A 17,545-nucleotide genomic window follows, 5' to 3' on the forward strand; every position below is an offset into this window, starting at 1 on the left:
GTATAATTACTTAAAGTCGAATTGGACCTTTGTGCCCCGCCCTACCCTATACTTAAAAAGCACAAATATATATTTTTTTCAATACTCAAATGTGTAGGCGCGTGTATAAAGGGATCCATTTCTGACATTTACTTTCATAAATTATTAACCCGTATTCTTTTTTTGTTTTCACATAAAATTAGTTCTAAAATTATTGTAAACATCGATAAATATGGATAAAAAAAATTAACCAACTTTATAAAAGTAAATAAATATTATATCGCAAAAAAATAATACATATCAACAAACAACTATCTGATCATGATCAGTAAAACTGCAGCTAATTCATCGTTTTAGAAATATGTTATTTTTGCAGTTCTTCAAAAACTTGTAACTTGGCCTTTTTTACCCCATAGGCGGGTTAAAATAAAACGGTCACGGGGCAAAGAAGTCCAATGTTCATTTTTTAATTTTAAAGGGATTTTAATGGGATTTTACGAAATAATAGCTACATTATGCAACCAATTCAAAATATAAATTTTACGGGTGGATTTTTTTCAGATAATACTGTATATAACCTTGATGTGATATTTCATGAAAAAAATTATCAGCATGGTTGGAATGACTATTTAGTTAACTTATATTTTGTGAAATTGCTTTTTTAACTTAATTTAATTTTTTATTCACTCTTTTTTATTGTTTACACATTTTCCATTTCCAGGGTGAAGGTTCAATTGGTCCTTTTTAACCCACCCACGCGTTTTTATAGAGGCTATATAAAAAGAACTGTTAAATCTAACTTAGAATTAACAAAACATATTATTAAACAATTAAATAACGTATACTTAAAAATTATTTTAAGTCTCCTAAACTAAACAACAGTGCTCACAACCAAAAAACTAACAACGGAAGAAAATACTTTTGTTATGGATTTTCAAACATTGCCGTTTATCTCCGAATAGAGCATGGTAAGAATTAAGTTGATGGCTGGTTATACATCTTTTGCTCTCTACATTCAAGTATTGTTGTTAAAAAAATCTTCTTTCCCTATACTTTTCCCTATACTTAGTGTGAATGGAACTATGGATCAGATCAGGCAAATAACAATGAGATTGAGTTGTGCATTATCAATATGCTATGACGATATAAATTTATTTCTATGTTATTTTTCATCGCGTAGCAATTAAAAATAATTTAAATAGGCTTAAATATGAACGTAAAATTATAAATAATTAAATGCGTAGCATTAATCATCATGAATAAAATATTTAACGCATAATTCGTAATGCGCGTTGCAAATATACGCTAAGCGGATATAAACGAATGTTTCCGTATAGATGTAACCATTTGAATTGTAGCACTATCCGTAATTAAACAGCATTCAAACCTTTGTATCGCCATATCGCAGAACTCTCTCTATACTATTCGATGCGCAATGTATTATTGTAAAATACGAATATAAATTAAAATCCTACAACAGGCTGATTGATATACGCACAAAACACACGCATTTATAACAAATAAAAAATTTCTCTCGTTTTCATAAATATGCATACCTATAAATATGTGTAAATATTTTAGAGCATTATAATTATCATAGTGACATTATGAATTGTACATATGAAATATGTAATATGCAAATAATATATATATATATATATATATATATATATATATATATAAACAAACATCATATGAAAACACCCCCATGATTATGGTTGTTAATAACATTAAGTATTTTATTATATAAACCGTGCATTTTAAATAATAATAATAAAATAATCTATGTAATAAAAAATCATGAATATACACATAAAAAAAAGAATTTATCTGCGTATATAAATGCCACCGTTTTATTTCCATATATAAAATATTATTTAAAATTTGTTTGTTGAGGTTATATGAACAAATTATGTGTCTGTATCCAGCATACAAAATAATTTTTCAAAAGGATAGAAGGAGGACTAGGGGGTATCTAGTAACAGGTGTTGTTCAATAGGATCGTTGACGATATTAAAATAATTGTTGCCTTGTTTAGACAAGCAAACCGTCCTGCATAATATTGTCATAGATACCGTCCGTCATTTTTTATATGTAATATAAAATTGATCTATTATAGAACTTCGGTTTTGCGTTATTTTTATCAACTAATTTAAATTGCATATATGTTTAATGTGTTTGAAATTTATCAATCGTTGATAATATATAATTTTTTTTTTGATGGCTAAGTTCTTTAAATATTAATCTTGATTAATGCAAAAAAATATACCTGGGGTTAATTAAAACATACAAGAATGATTGAAACAGATTCAAGTGAAGAACATTGGATAGAATAAATAGTTTGTAAGATCTGAGCAAATATAAATTGTGTTACATGAGACGTTAATGTTGTTTATGTTAATTTATGATATAAATGTATATTTCAGGAGACATTATATATCTTAATTGTAATAATTTTAGTTGGAGTCGATTTATGAAAAGGATTACTCAGAAACATGTAATTGTTCTTAAAAATGAGTAAAGAATAAATTATCAGAAGTACTATTGTCGTTTTGGTGCTGTTACTACTTAACTTGGTAGACGTTACAACTAGCCTCAAACACTGGGAAAGTTGTAACACCGCACGTTTTTTAAACAATGATTAATTGCAGAATAATAAACAACAGTTCTGGATTTATTTTTACTTGATTCGATAGATGAATAGTTACAGTATCTATTTATCTTAATTTCATAGAAAAATAATCAGAAGATTTCAAGATATATAAATCCAATAAAAAAACTGTTACAAGTCTGTAATCCTCCAAAATACTTCGACGAATGCAAATTTACATTTCAAAAATATTTCTCAACGTCGAACAAAAAAATCTAAATCTTATGTACCGTATATTATATATCTTATGTACCATATATTATATATTATATAATCCTATGTACCATATTATATATATATATATATATATATATATATATATATATATGTGTGTGTGTGTGTGTGTGAGAGAGAGAGAGAGAAAGAGAGAGAGTCCTCAAAATAAAATGGTCATTATTTTCCATATATATTCGATTGGTGAAGTGGTGCTGCTGTAAATACAAGAGCGCTACCACGCGAGCTTTGTTCTCTTAAAATAATTCAAAAAGCGTAAAAATATTAGCCCAGGTACTATGCCCCGTAACGATGTAATGATGTAAACAAGTGCTATTATCTGGGCACAATGTGCTTGGCAGTTTAGCGTCGAACGAGCCTAATAACGCTTCATCAGCGTTGCGGCGCAATTGAGACAAATCCAAATACGTAACGTTTCCGAAATATTGCGTTGTGATAATCTAATCACCTATCGTGAAATCCAGTCGGCGGTATACTGAACACCGAGCAGTAACCGTCGAATAGCCGTTGTCCCGTGTTGGAATTCAGAGCCATGGCCGACCGACCGACCCGGTAATTACACTTACATAATTGATTTTAATTTGATTTGTGTCCGGCAGGCGAGCGTACAGCGGCGGCGATGTACTACGCCGGCCCAGAACTACTCTCAGTAGACGCTTCGGCCAGGACTTACTTCCGCACGTCTAATGTGCCCGCCAACAAATATCGTTAAACAACTGAAAGAATTGTTTTCTACATTCTTTTAAAATATCTTATACATAAGATTATTTAAAATTTTATTTACACTTATTATGTGGCAAAACATAACGCGCTATTAATCGATGGTGATTGAAAATTAAAATTTTTAAAAAAGTTTTAATTTTTTTTTAAACTGAAAAAAATAGATATTTGAAAAATTTGAAATTAAAAAAAGACTTTTTCGAAAAAATTGACTTTTTTATATTTCAATTTTTTTGAAGATTTTAAACTTTTTTTAAATAAATCGCAATCCTTATCTATTTTAGAGATGATATATCAAAGCGCGTCGCAGTCTAATGGATAAACATTGGTACGGAACCTAAAGAAATGTAAACAAAATTTGTAGGGTAGGGCGGGGCTAGTTGAGCAAATTTTTACTTAAACGGCTGTAGCTCCTCAATGAAAAGTCTCAATAAATTGCTATACGGCTTAATGGATTTGTTGTTTATCGCTTAACAAAAGTGTTAATACTATTTTTTAGTAATAAGTAAAATTTAAAAGCCACAGCTGTTTAAATGCAAAAAGTCCTGTATGCTCAATGTACCCCATAGGTGGGGCAAGTTGAGCACTAAGAAAGTATAATGAAATCATAGGTTCAATGTCGATCAGTGATGAAATAAAATAAGTTTTTAATAACCAGTTCTATATTTATAGTCTTTATTGACAGAAAAACCAAAACTTATAGTAATTTTCTTTGAATAATTAACCAAAAATAGAATCAACAAAACAATATCGTATCTTAGGAATTATTTTACCATTATATTCAGTATTTTTGTTTAAAAACATTATTTCTTTACATTTTTACTCATAGACTTAGCTTAAATCTTAAAAATAATAATTTCTGGAAGTTAATGGTAATTGTGTTAGTGACAGAACAAGTTTAGCAATTATGCTCAACTAACCCCAACTCGGAATTTCAAAATAAAAGTGAGTTTATAAAAAAACCGTGAGAATTATACCCAGAATCTCTGTGCATATTAAAAGTACTATAATTATATGGAAGAATAACATTTACCTGATTAAAAATAAATAACAATTGACTAAACCAGACTAAAACTCGTGATGAATTACTTTTTTACTTTTTGGTCTCAAAATAATCAAAACGCCCGTGAGCCTAACTCATTTGTCCAGCGGCCACTAGCGATTGCGGGATGTTTATTTCTCCCAAACTTCTATCTTTCCGCCATATAATGCCTAAACGGACGGTGAATAGTTTTCGAGATATTTCGATTGCTCAACTTGCCCCTATGCTCTACTAGCCCCGCTCTACCCTACATATTATATCTGATGATGTACATATATCTAATAATCATTTCTGACCGCATTTCATTTTAATTTAAAATTTATTGTCGACATCATAACATTATACTTTATTAAAAGTCCAGGGCTCCACCGTGGATTGGTGTGTAAAACTATCGAACTTCAATGGGATATCCCAGGTACGATACCCGCCTCAAACAGCCTGATAACAAACAGTGATATCTTTTATCATTTATTACAGAAATTGTATAATAATAATAAAATTCATCACACAGAGATAGAACAACAGTTTGAGCTTTCATATATAAATGCCCATCCAGTGACGGTATAATTTTATTCTAGTTCTAGTTCTAACAAATTTAATTAACTGTAGTAAGGAAACATTCGATGAGAATACTTCATTATTGTATGAGATATATTGTATCTATGAAAATTTTATTACATATTTTTAGACAATTAATCTCGTGCATTCATTTCTGTCCCTTAATAAAATAGTATAAGTATCATACTTTATTTTATCATGATTTTAGCTTAAAGCAGTTTCTAGTGCAAAAAATGTATCCGAAAATAGCAATTTACTGATTTCTTTTATATTTCATGTAAAGTGAGGAAGGTTGAATCTTGATGAAACCAAAATACAGGTTAGGTAGATTGAACACGATGATAATATAAGTTGATATAAGTGCATTCTTCTGCTCGTTCGACGAAGCTTTCAAAACTCAGCAAAAATTCAATAATAAAGTGGAAACATTTGGTTATAGAAACTATGCTGCAAGTTATATTAAAGTTTTGATGATCTCCTGGATAATCAATGTTACATACTTATTTCTAACTTCTTGTATTTACTTTATTAATTACAAAAATAATATAATATAATATTAGTGAAATGCAATAAAATAATCAAGTAGTAAAACTACCATTTGGAATTTTAAATATATCAAAAAAAATTATTCTATTTACGCTGTTTTATGTGAATTTTAATCAATAAGACTTGTTAAGTTTAAAAATAAAATTAAATGCTTAATAAAAATGTTAAATATTACAAGTCAATTGTAACTTGAGATTTCAATTTCTGATTATCTTATTTAAATGATATCAAATTAATTCATTAAATTCCCGCAATTTTTTTTACATATAATTAAATATATCAGCAATGAGATATAAGATATTGAAAACGCAAACATATCGACCCGCATAAATATCCGCTTTTCGTTAATTGCTGCAACTAAAAGGAATAAAGTATAAACGTGGAAAAAATCTCATAAATGTTTCTAATCATTTTTTTTCAAACTTGCAGCAACTCTTTTATATTTTCTCCTATGTAAGATACTTGAATATTCATGTAGGAAGCTCGGCTATGGAGAAACATGCTCAAGATCACTGAAAACCAGATTGCCTGAATTATTAATCCTGTTATATATGAACTCTTTTTCACCAATTGAGAAATAAAGCAAATTAAAGACAGGAATTAGATGAATCAAGCAAAAACACACACAAAACTAGGTGACAATTTTCATCAATCAAAATTGATTAATTTTTAAATTTAGTTTTATTTATTGATGTATTTACTAGTTGTATTTACTGATATATAAGTTTTGTAATCTATCTAATTCACAATAGTAACTTTTTTCCTAATACTATAAGTTTTATATCTTTTACAAGGAGTCAAAGACAAAACGTCTAATTTGATTTTGACCAATTGTAAAAACTAAGCCAATTATATCACAACAAATAACACATATCTGACTATGTTCAGAAAAAGCTCCTCCCAGCTAATTCATTATTATATAAATGTGTTTTTTTGCTGTTTTTCAAAATTTGTCACCTGATTCTTGTTACCCCATAAGCGAGGTAAAATGAGATAGCTAGGGGCAAATACGTCCAATGTCTGATTTTTAATTTACAAAGGGATTTTACGAATTGATAGCTACATTATTCAACCAATGTAAAATATAAACTTCATGGGTACATTTTTTATGGAGATAAAATAAAATCTTATAAAACAAATAAATAGCGTGTACTTAAAAATAATATCTAAATCTAACTACCCTCACGACCAAAAAAACTGATAACAAAATAAAATCTTTGGTTATGAATTTCCAAACATTGCCCTCGAGGTGATAACTGGTTATACATTTTTTCCCTCTACTTTCAAATATTGGTGTTAAAAAATTCTTAACATTACTTGCTTTTGAGATGTCGGTGGTGGATCTCTTTACCCGCGGCGCAAGCCCTGTTCTATATGTAAAAAACAATGAACAGTTTTAATTAAGGCAATGAACGATATTTGAACGCGAAAGAAAAATAAATTAGTTTATCTAAAATCTTGAAACTCTTACGTCCGGAAGATATTCTCGAACTTTATTCAAACAATAAATTTATAATTAAAACTACGTAATATTATGAACTACTACGTTGTTTAATAATAACTTCAGAAGACAGCAGAAGTATTGAGAAATGAATAAAGTTATTGACTTTCCTATATTTCATTTTGCTCTGTGTTAAAATCAAGCTGATTTATATGTGTTTGTAGATAGATAAAATTAATATAAAACTAGATGTACTCGTATAAAGCATCTCACGGATTATCATTATAGGCGGAAATAAGCACTCAAGCAAATAAATCATGGAATACTGTTTGTTGACTTCCCGATGGAAAAGTTTATGTGTACGACAGAAAATACAGTTTGCTATTTTTTTATTTTTTCGGCGTTTCTATTAACCTTCATCAGGTTAATCTAAATTGCTTAGAACAAAATTTGGAAAACATATCTGCAAGATATATTACTGTATTTAAAATCGGCGTATACTCAAAAACGATTGCACCAAGTTCAGAAGTTAAAAAACTCACTAATCAGTCAAACTATTTCTATGTAATAAACAATGAATATAAAATAAAAATGAAGCATATCCGTTTTTTAACAAAGATCACACAGGCCGTTTCTTCATACTTAACAGCTAAAATAAATACCATTAATATTTCAAAACAATTCAGAATGTTTAAATTATTTTTTTCTTTTAATTATCAATAACAATTATTATTATTAGTAATAATAATATTAGGAATAATAAGAATAACGATAACGATCATGTAAGTAAAATGGTGTATAATTTTCTTGGTGCTAAAGATCTTGAATACTAAGTATTTTACGGAAAAAGTTTAGCAGATAAAGTTATTGCCTACAAAATTGCCCATAATTTTCGTTGTAATAGTTTTCCCCGCACACTATACTTTTAGATAACGTAAGTAGCGAAAATTTGCTTTATATTTCAATTTTTTAACAGTTTGCTTTTACAATGTACGATAATAGACTTATAACGCTATGAAATGAGCTCCGAACTAATGTGGAAAATCTCTTGTTATTGGATTTCTTTTTGAAACATTTGAAATTTATGTCCAAGAGTAAAAAAATGTTTTCATGTATAATATATATAGATAGATATATATATATATATATATATATATAATATGTATATATATATATATATATATATATATATATATATATATACGATATATATCTTAGACACTATGTTTATTATTCATATTTATTATCATTAACGACATTCATTATTACTAACGGTCAATATATAAACTACGCATTATATTTGATTATTCATTCCTAACATTGTATGGAAAATAATAAAATAAACTAGTTGGTATTGGTATTTTGCCTTGAGGCAAGTTACATGAACTTCCCGATATGTGTAAATAAATAACGATCATGTAAGTAAATGGTGTATAATTTTCTTGGTGCTAAAGATCTTGAATACTAAGTATTTTACGGAAAAAGTTTAGCAGATAAAGTTATTGCCTACAAAATTGCCCATAATTTTCGTTGTAATAGTTTTCCCCGCACACTATACTTTTAGATAACGTAAGTAGCGAAAATTTGCTTTATATTTCAATTTTTAACAGTTTGCTTTTACAATGTACGATAATAGACTTATAACGCTATGAAATGAGCTCCGAACTAATGTGGAAAATCTCTTGTTATTGGATTTCTTTTTGAAACATTTGAAATTATGTCCAAGAGTAAAAAATGTTTTCATGTATAATATATATAGATAGATATATATATATATATATGTATATGTATATTATATATATATATATATATATAAATATATATATATATATATACGATATATATCTTAGACACTATGTTTATTATTCATATTTATTATCATTAACGACATTCATTATTACTAACGGTCAATATATAAACTACGCATTATATTTGATTATTCATTCCTAACATTGTATGGAAAATAATAAAATAAACTAGTTGGTATTGGTATTTTGCCTTGAGGCAAGTTACATGAACTTCCCGATATGTGTAAATAATCGACTTAATCAATAAAAAATAAATTAATTTATGAGTGATTAAAAGTATTCCGAGTGGATTTATTACACATAATTGAATACGAACGAACACGTTAACTCGGAGTATTTTCTAAAAGCTAATTTTCAAAAATCAACCATTTTTATATGCAAACCAGTTACCGTAGGACTTTAATGGTCTAGTATGTTCATCAAGACCAAGTACTCTATTTTTATACCAAGTAAATAGTCTTATTTTAATTTTAGATAACGTCAAAAAAACTACTCATTTTCTCACTTTGATAAATTTTTAAAATCAAACTACTTGTCGTAAGGCCGTAATATTTCAGTTAGTTCTATAAGACCATGACATACTCGTATATCGCTAATAAAAGTTCCATAAAAATCGGCTTAAAATTTTTTTCAACAGTTAATTACAAGAAAACGGCTCGGTAGATTTTCACTTAAAACTAATCAGTATCATTTCCAACTAATATCTTTCAACTAAGTTTTTGATTTTTTAAAATTGATTCGGCTTGAAACGTCGAGAAAACATAAAATTAGCAAATCGGATTTTTTTATGAAAACAAACTTCTCCTTTGGGAAGTTAATAATGAAAAACAATAAGAATGTATTCTTAAATGTGAATTTTGAAAAAAGTAAAATAAATTATTTTATATAATATATAAGGTACTGTTATATAGATACACTGTTGTACATAAAATAATAAATATATCTCTAGGACATGCAATATATATATATATATATATATATATATATATATATATATATATAGCAGAGAAAGCTCATATAGTTTATCTTTATATTTAATTAAAATTTACACAGTAGTATAATGTATGGGCAATTAAAATATATGATTTTCAGCACCTTTCAGATATTATTTGATATGTACTATTCTGGCATCGCTAGTGCAAGCGATGTGGAAATTTAATTAAACGTGAAAATTAATTAGTCAATTATCTAACGATCCATTGTATTAAGAATCTCGTACAGTCGGCGGTATGTCGGATCGTATTATGTTGAAAATCGCTGATCAATGGTGACGATTTGTGAGTAGCGGCGCACTAGGAATAGTGCCTGAAATTCAAAATAGATTATCGAAGGTATTAATATGCAAAGCCACCTGTACGTACACAGATTTGGTAACATAAATGCAAACACGACGTGAACGCACGACATACGCTTATTGCAAACGGCATATCTATTTTACATTAAACTGCTAAACAGAATCGAAAATGCCGCGACGAAACGTTAAATCTCGGATGATCCCTGCTGCACGAGGCAGCGCGTTTGCGTTTGCCTTAACCCGCGCCGTTCGCTCAAGACGCGCCCCGTCTTGCCTATTATTAATAATATTCCTCGAGTGTGTCAGATTCTCATCGTATGTGCAATTATTTAGATTAGTTAAAACTTACACCATCACTATGAATTAACACAAGCAGCATCGAATTCAAAAGCAATAGTGCTCTTTATCATATATTTATCAATCAACAATTATTTAAAAAGTCCATGATAGTCGATCATTAACATAAATGTTATCTAGGGAAACGTATCAACGTCAAATAAACAAAAAAATATGTATTTGTTGAAGAAAAATTTCTTTAGGCGCGACTGAAGAGTAACTCAGTAAAATTCAGACGAAAATGCGATACGCCACGAATACTGATTTGTCATTGGCCATCGATATGATCATTCTAAGCGAGTTGATACGATTGGTGAAGATCGTGTTGTCACGTGATATCTTTCCTTCTACACTTTCGATCATGTGTGTAACGAAAAATCAAATGTGATAAACCTTTGAGGTTATGACGTCAAAATGTAGATTTAGGTAATAAAATTCAAATAACACGTCTTCACTCCTAAATAATTATAAAACTAGCTGTAAGTGGAATTCTGTCTTAAGGCAATTAGGGCATCGTGCCTTAAGGCAAATTGCTGGAACTTCCCGTACCAAAAATTATTATTTTTTTAAAAACGATTAACATTTATGAGAAACTACAAATTTGACAAAAAATTACTTTTTTTTGAAAAAAAAAATTATATGAAAAAAAAATTTTTTTTTTGAAAAAAAAATTTTTTTTTTGGATACAAAAAATATTTTTGAAAAAAATGTTTTCTTCATTTTGACATATTTTGGAAATTCTGAACTTTTTTTCAAAGCAATCGCACTGCTTGAACTGCATAGAGACGAAATGTCAAAGCCCGCATGTGCCGCGCCGCCGTCTAACGCATAAGCATAGGTACGGAACCCATAAAAATGTAAAAAAAAATATACTTATTGTTAAAATCTCTATAAAATATCTGATAATTTGATGTGCATATGTCTAATGATAATTTTTAACCGCCGAATGGCATTATTTTTTACTTTTTTCATTAGATCTCCGAAACCGCTAGACCTGCCTCCATGAAAATTTGATCAATTCTACATCTTGTCAATACAAGTAAAAATGTTTTTTTAATTATTCAAATCGGACGCTCCGTTCTCTTAAAAACGGAGGTACCGTTCTTGGCACTTTTTGCCCCGTATCTTCGGAACGGCTAGACCTGCCTCTGCCAAAAACTAATCAGCACGTCTCCTTATCAATACAAATCGAATGTTTTTTGAATTATTCAAATCGGTTGATCCGTGTTCCCGAAATCGTCGACGAAAATTTGTATCCGCACATACATACACACACATACATACATACATACATACATACATACATACATACATACATACACACACACACACACACACACACACACACACATACATCCATTTTTTCTAAGGTATGCCAAAATGTTCAGAAGGTTTTGAAACGTCGAGAAATGCAAAAATTTTCATTTTCGATTTTTTTGCGATTACTATAACTTGCCCTACGGGAAGTTAAACTAGCTGTAAGTGGAATTCTGTCTTAAGGCAATTAAGGCATCGTGCCTTAAGGCAAATTGCTGGAACTTCCCGTACCAAAAATTATTAATTTTTTAAAAACGATTAACATTTTTGAAAAAAATGTACTTTGAAAAAATAAGATTTTTGAGAAACTATATATATGGACAAAAAATTACTTTCTTTTGAAAAAAAAAATTTTTTAAAAAAAAAATTTTTTTTTAATTTTTTTTTTTTTGAAAAAAAATTTTTTTTTTCTTTATTTTGACATATTGTGGAAGATCTGAACTTTTTTTTCAAAGCAATCGTACTGATTTAACTGCATAGGGACAAAATATAAAGCGCGTAAGCGCCGCGTCGCTGTCTAACGCATAAGCATTGGTACGGAACCCATAGGAATGTTAACAAAATGTATACTTATTGTTAAAATCTCTATAAAATATCTGATAATTTGATGTGCATATGTCTAATGATCATTTTTGACCGCCAAATGGCTAATTTTTTTACTTTTTCCTCCATACCTCCGAAACCGCTAGACCTACCTTTATGAAAATTTTATCGATTCTTCATCTTGTCAATACAAGTGAAATGTTTTTTGAATTATTTAAATCGGACGCTCCGTTCTCTTAAAAACTGAGTTACCGTTTTCGGCACTTTTTGCCCCGTATCATCGGAACGGCCAGACCTGCCTTCGCCAAAAACTAATCAGCACGTCTTCTTATCAATACGAATCGAATGTTTTTTGAATTATTCAAATCGGTTGATCCGTGTTCCCGAAATCGTCGACGAAAATTTGTATCCGCACATACATACACACACGTACATACATACACACACACATACACACACATACACACACACACACACACACACACACACATACATCCATTTTTTCTAAGGTATGCCAAAATGTTCAGAAACCTCTGAAACGTAAAGATATATAAAAATTTTCATTTTCGATTTTTTTGCGATTACTATAACTTGCCCTACGGGAAGTTAAAAAACAAATCAAACATCTGCAAATATTGTAGAAGAATTAAGTAGAAAATTTCGACAACAAATAAGCTTTGATCATATTTCATTGTTCTTGTTTAAAGGTCCAAGCATACCAGCTCATTTTCCTGACCTTCAATATAAAGTATTATAAAAGTGTACATTTGATATTAAGTAACAAATTGATATTAGGAGATATTTCTGTGTTACTTTGTATGAGTGACACAAATATACAACTACAGTAGAAACTCGATTAACCGGACTAATTGTTGTCGCTAGGCGTTCGGATAATCAAAAATCCGTATAACCGAATGTATGAAGAATTTTGTAGTGTTTATTAAAAATAAAAAAAATATAGACATCAACATAAATCAATATTTATTAAGAAATTAACATTAACTTGTGTATGTACATATATATTTTCTTACAATTAGATTAAGCATTAAAGGAATAATTTGTTTACAATATGTATTTGGTAATTTGCATTTGGTAATCATGAAATAGGTAGATGAAAGGATTAATTTAGTTTGATTTGGTTTAAATTGGTTTGCATAAATTCGACTTACAAAAATTACTTAATTTTTCTTATGAAGGTTGAAGTCGTTTAAGTACTAATTACAATGAGATACCATTTTTAACTTCCCGTAGGGATTGAATTGAAAATTTTTACATTTCTCGACGTTTTGAAGGTTTCTGAACGTTTTGGCATACCTCAGAAAAAATGGATGTGTGCGTGTGTGTGTGTGTGTGTATGTATGGATACAAATTTCCAGTCACGTTTTCGGGCGCACGGATCAACCGATTTGAATGGTTCAAAAAACATTCGATTCCTATTGATAGGGAAAAGAGTGCAGAAAATAGAAATCGACTTTTTGAGAGAACGGAGTAACGGATTCCGATCTAAAAAACATTCAATTAGTAATGATTGGGAGAAGTGTTTATCAGCTTTTGGCAAAGGCAAGCCCAGCCCAGCCAGCTACGAAGCTAAATATGTAAAAAATGGCAGTTTTTGAGAGAACTAAGCGTCCGATTTAAATGATTCAAAGAACTTTCTGCTTGTCTTAACAAAATAATTGATTCTGGAAAAAAATGTATATATATTTTTTTTAGTTTTTTTTTTGTATATCGAAAATAATTCAGATTTTAGTTTTATTCTGACTAAAGTTTTAATATACTTTAGACAAATAATTTTAACTTTGCAATTCAGTTTATATAATTCTTATAAATATTAGACAATGTTACGATATTTATAATAATCTATTTGAAGACATTCAGTATTCCTCGAACATTACGTTACGGTACGGGAAGTTCCAGCAATTTGCCTTAAGGCACGATGCCATACACCCCACTAGTTTTCTTATGTTTTGTGAAAACTTCTTACTTCCACACATTAGTACTCTCATACGTACATGATAAATATATTTCAATACTTATAGTTTTTCTTTAATAGTTATGTTTACGATAAAATCTGAAAAATATAAGCATATATATTACAAAAATTTTATTCTTTTATGTTACTTTTTTCACCTATGCGGTAATGCATTATCTATGCTGATTTTCTTATAAATTTGCATATATGACTCACAAGCAGTGTAACTTTGGCGCTATCTAAAACATTTGCAGAATTTTATCTATATATCAAGCCGACTCACCGTCAGTTTCACCGCCATATAAAATAATAAATACTTAGTATTACTTAGTAGTAAAACTTTAAGATAGAACTCATAAAACGAAAACTTTTCGGCCGTGGGAAATTTACGCATGAACAGGGAAGCTACGTAAACCATTTGCCAGATGAATAAATTTCCCGTTTCGTACTTAAGCGCTGTCGAGTTATATAGAAATTGATCAAGAGATCCCGAATTCATGGAATCGTCATGGCAATTTAAGAATGTGCAGAATTAGGTTGGATTTAGGGTTAACGAATCTTTATCCCTTCTCGTTAAATACACCAATAATATTCAATGCCACAGATTTTTTATTTATTTTTAAGTTCATTTAAGTCGAATGTATATACATTCTGAATTCAAATCGTTCCGAAAAATTCAAACTTACATTAAAATATTGGGATTGGCATTATATTATCAAAAGTGCAGTATTGTACAGTTGCACATTTTGCAAGAAACATTTGATAGTGGCGGCATAAACTAAAAAGTAGTTAAGATTATAGTTCAAATGTCGATCGAATCCTCATAATCTAGTCCAATTTCTCCAATTCGGCCTAATTTTAAATAATAGTTACTATTTATCAAATTTATATATTTTCTAAAATTACATGTGCATCACGACAAAATGACATGTTTTTTTACCTTTGAGTATATTTATTATGTATTAAACCATATATTGAAGCAAGTCCAATTTCAATATGTTTTAAGAAATGCCATCGTTACCTAAAACAACCCAAGATTGTTCTTGAATATAATTATGTATATTTGAATGGAGAAGTAAATGTTTTTGACAGAAATTTCGATTTATTACTTTTATGTTTTCTCAACGTTTCAATTCAATTTGAATCGTTTGATACCTAAATTTAAAAAAGTATGTATGTGTGAATGTATGAAAGTATGAAAAATTTGACTTTTTGTCTTTGTTTTATCAAAAACGACTGCACCGAATTTAGAAAAAAAGCCATTTTGATGAACCTCGTCAAAGACTTGCGTTGATTAGTTTGGCCCATCGATCGGCGAGACATTTCTTCTGAATTAACAGGTAGATGAAAAATTTTTCGTCACGTTTTAGCCAAAAATACTGAATCAAAAAATATCAGTTGGAAATCCAGGCCGTTTCTTCGTAATTAATTGCTGAAAATATGATTCATGGTCTTAACGAGCATTCTAAATTTTTACAAACATATGAAATATGGTTTAAGTATAAAAGTTCATCAAAATTTATTAATAATGGGCTGTACCAAATTCCAAAATTCTATCGTAACAGTTTTAAAAATGCGATATCTAAATTCTTATTGAATAAGTCGATATGTTACTACATTTGTCGGGAAGTTTTTACCACACTTTTTACTAACTAATTGTAAGGCAAAATGCCACGTACAACTAGTTTAAAATTTCATATAATGAACATATTTCATTATTTACTCTTACTGAGTATGGTTTATACACTTACTTTAATATTTTTCACTTATAAGAAATGTATTCATGAAAACTCAAAAGAGCAGCAAGCCTTATGTTTAAAATGAAGTAAATTAAAATTCTAGTGCTTAATTTTGAATACCTTTGCAGGAATCCATTATGTTTTAATAAATGTTTAATTTTAATGACAAATATTTGAAAAGTAGAATAAAAAATAAATTCCCATGCGGGAATCGAACCCCGGCCTCCTGGGTGAGAGCCAGGTATCCTAACCACTAGACAACATGGGATATGTACAAAACCCATTGTTTTGCCATACCCTAGAATAATATAAAAATTGTTTATATTATTGAAGGTTTATTTTCTAAGCAAGCTTAACTATATAAATTTTTCCAACTTTCCTCACTAACTAAGACAAATATTTAATCTTATTAATTAGTGTTTATACACTTTAATATCTTTCACCTAAAAAAATAATTTCCCAGATATAAAACTATATTATATCAAAACTGGTCACAAGTAATTTTGCAGGTAAGTTACATTTAAAAAGTATGAGTATAAAATATGTGTGTTATCGTCCTCTTTTAAAATAATATACTGAATGAGTATAAAGCAATGAGCTGATCTCACGACAGAAAAAAGTAATGGTGGTACGTACATTTCATTCAATTTAGGGATTAAAGTTTCGAAAATTACGCGGTCCGGGCATATTTTTTATCTCGAGATTGTTATATGGTCCGTATAAAAGGAATAATAAGTTTTCAAGTCAGTAAATTAGAAAAAGTGTCGAAAGTTTAAAACTTCCATACTATGTCAAAATAACATTAAAAAATATTTGTACAATACAATCACAAGGTTCCCCAGTATTTCTAGACAAATCTTTTCAAAAACGAGTAAAGTTAAAAATTCTTCAATAATAATATTTGAAAGTAGGGGTAAAAAAATGATATAAAAAAAACGGAAATGTTTGAAAATTCATAACAAAATTTTTCAATTTTTTGTAAGTTTTTTTATTCATGAGCAATATTGTTTAGCTTATGATACTTTAATATAATTTTTAAATATACGTTATTTAATTGGTTTATAAGATGTATTATTATTTTTAAGTTAGATTAAACAGTTTTTTCTATAGAACCTTTCTATAGAAGGGACCAACTGAACCTTTTCCCTGGCAAAGGTGTGAACAATAAAAATAGTAAATGAAGTTAATAAAAGCAATTTTACAAGATATAAATTAAATAGTTTTTTCAACTCTTCTGAAGAAATACCAAATCAAATTTATGTACAGTGTTATCTCTGTGAAAAATGTATCCAGGAAATTTATATTTTGCATTGGTAGAATAATGTGGCTATTATTTCGTAAAATCCTCTTAAAATTAAAAATAAGA

The 17,545-nt window shown here is 28.9% G+C and overlaps 1 protein-coding gene and 1 non-coding gene across 2 annotated transcripts in view; both read right to left on the reverse strand.

Moving 5' to 3' along the window:
- Nucleotides 1-17,545, reverse strand: part of LOC113378704 — a 291,296-nt gene that overhangs the window by 168,529 nt on the left and 105,222 nt on the right. The gene's annotated exons all lie outside the window — the stretch shown is intronic.
- Nucleotides 16,377-16,447, reverse strand: Trnae-cuc. The gene has a single exon. It is a non-coding gene; the product is annotated as a tRNA-Glu (tRNA).

Source organism: Ctenocephalides felis, unplaced genomic scaffold (genome assembly GCF_003426905.1).
Source record: "Ctenocephalides felis isolate EL2017-DRISC unplaced genomic scaffold, ASM342690v1 CF-g0.4_SCAFFOLD_01886, whole genome shotgun sequence".
In the NCBI taxonomy this organism is placed as follows: domain Eukaryota; kingdom Metazoa; phylum Arthropoda; class Insecta; order Siphonaptera; family Pulicidae; genus Ctenocephalides; species Ctenocephalides felis.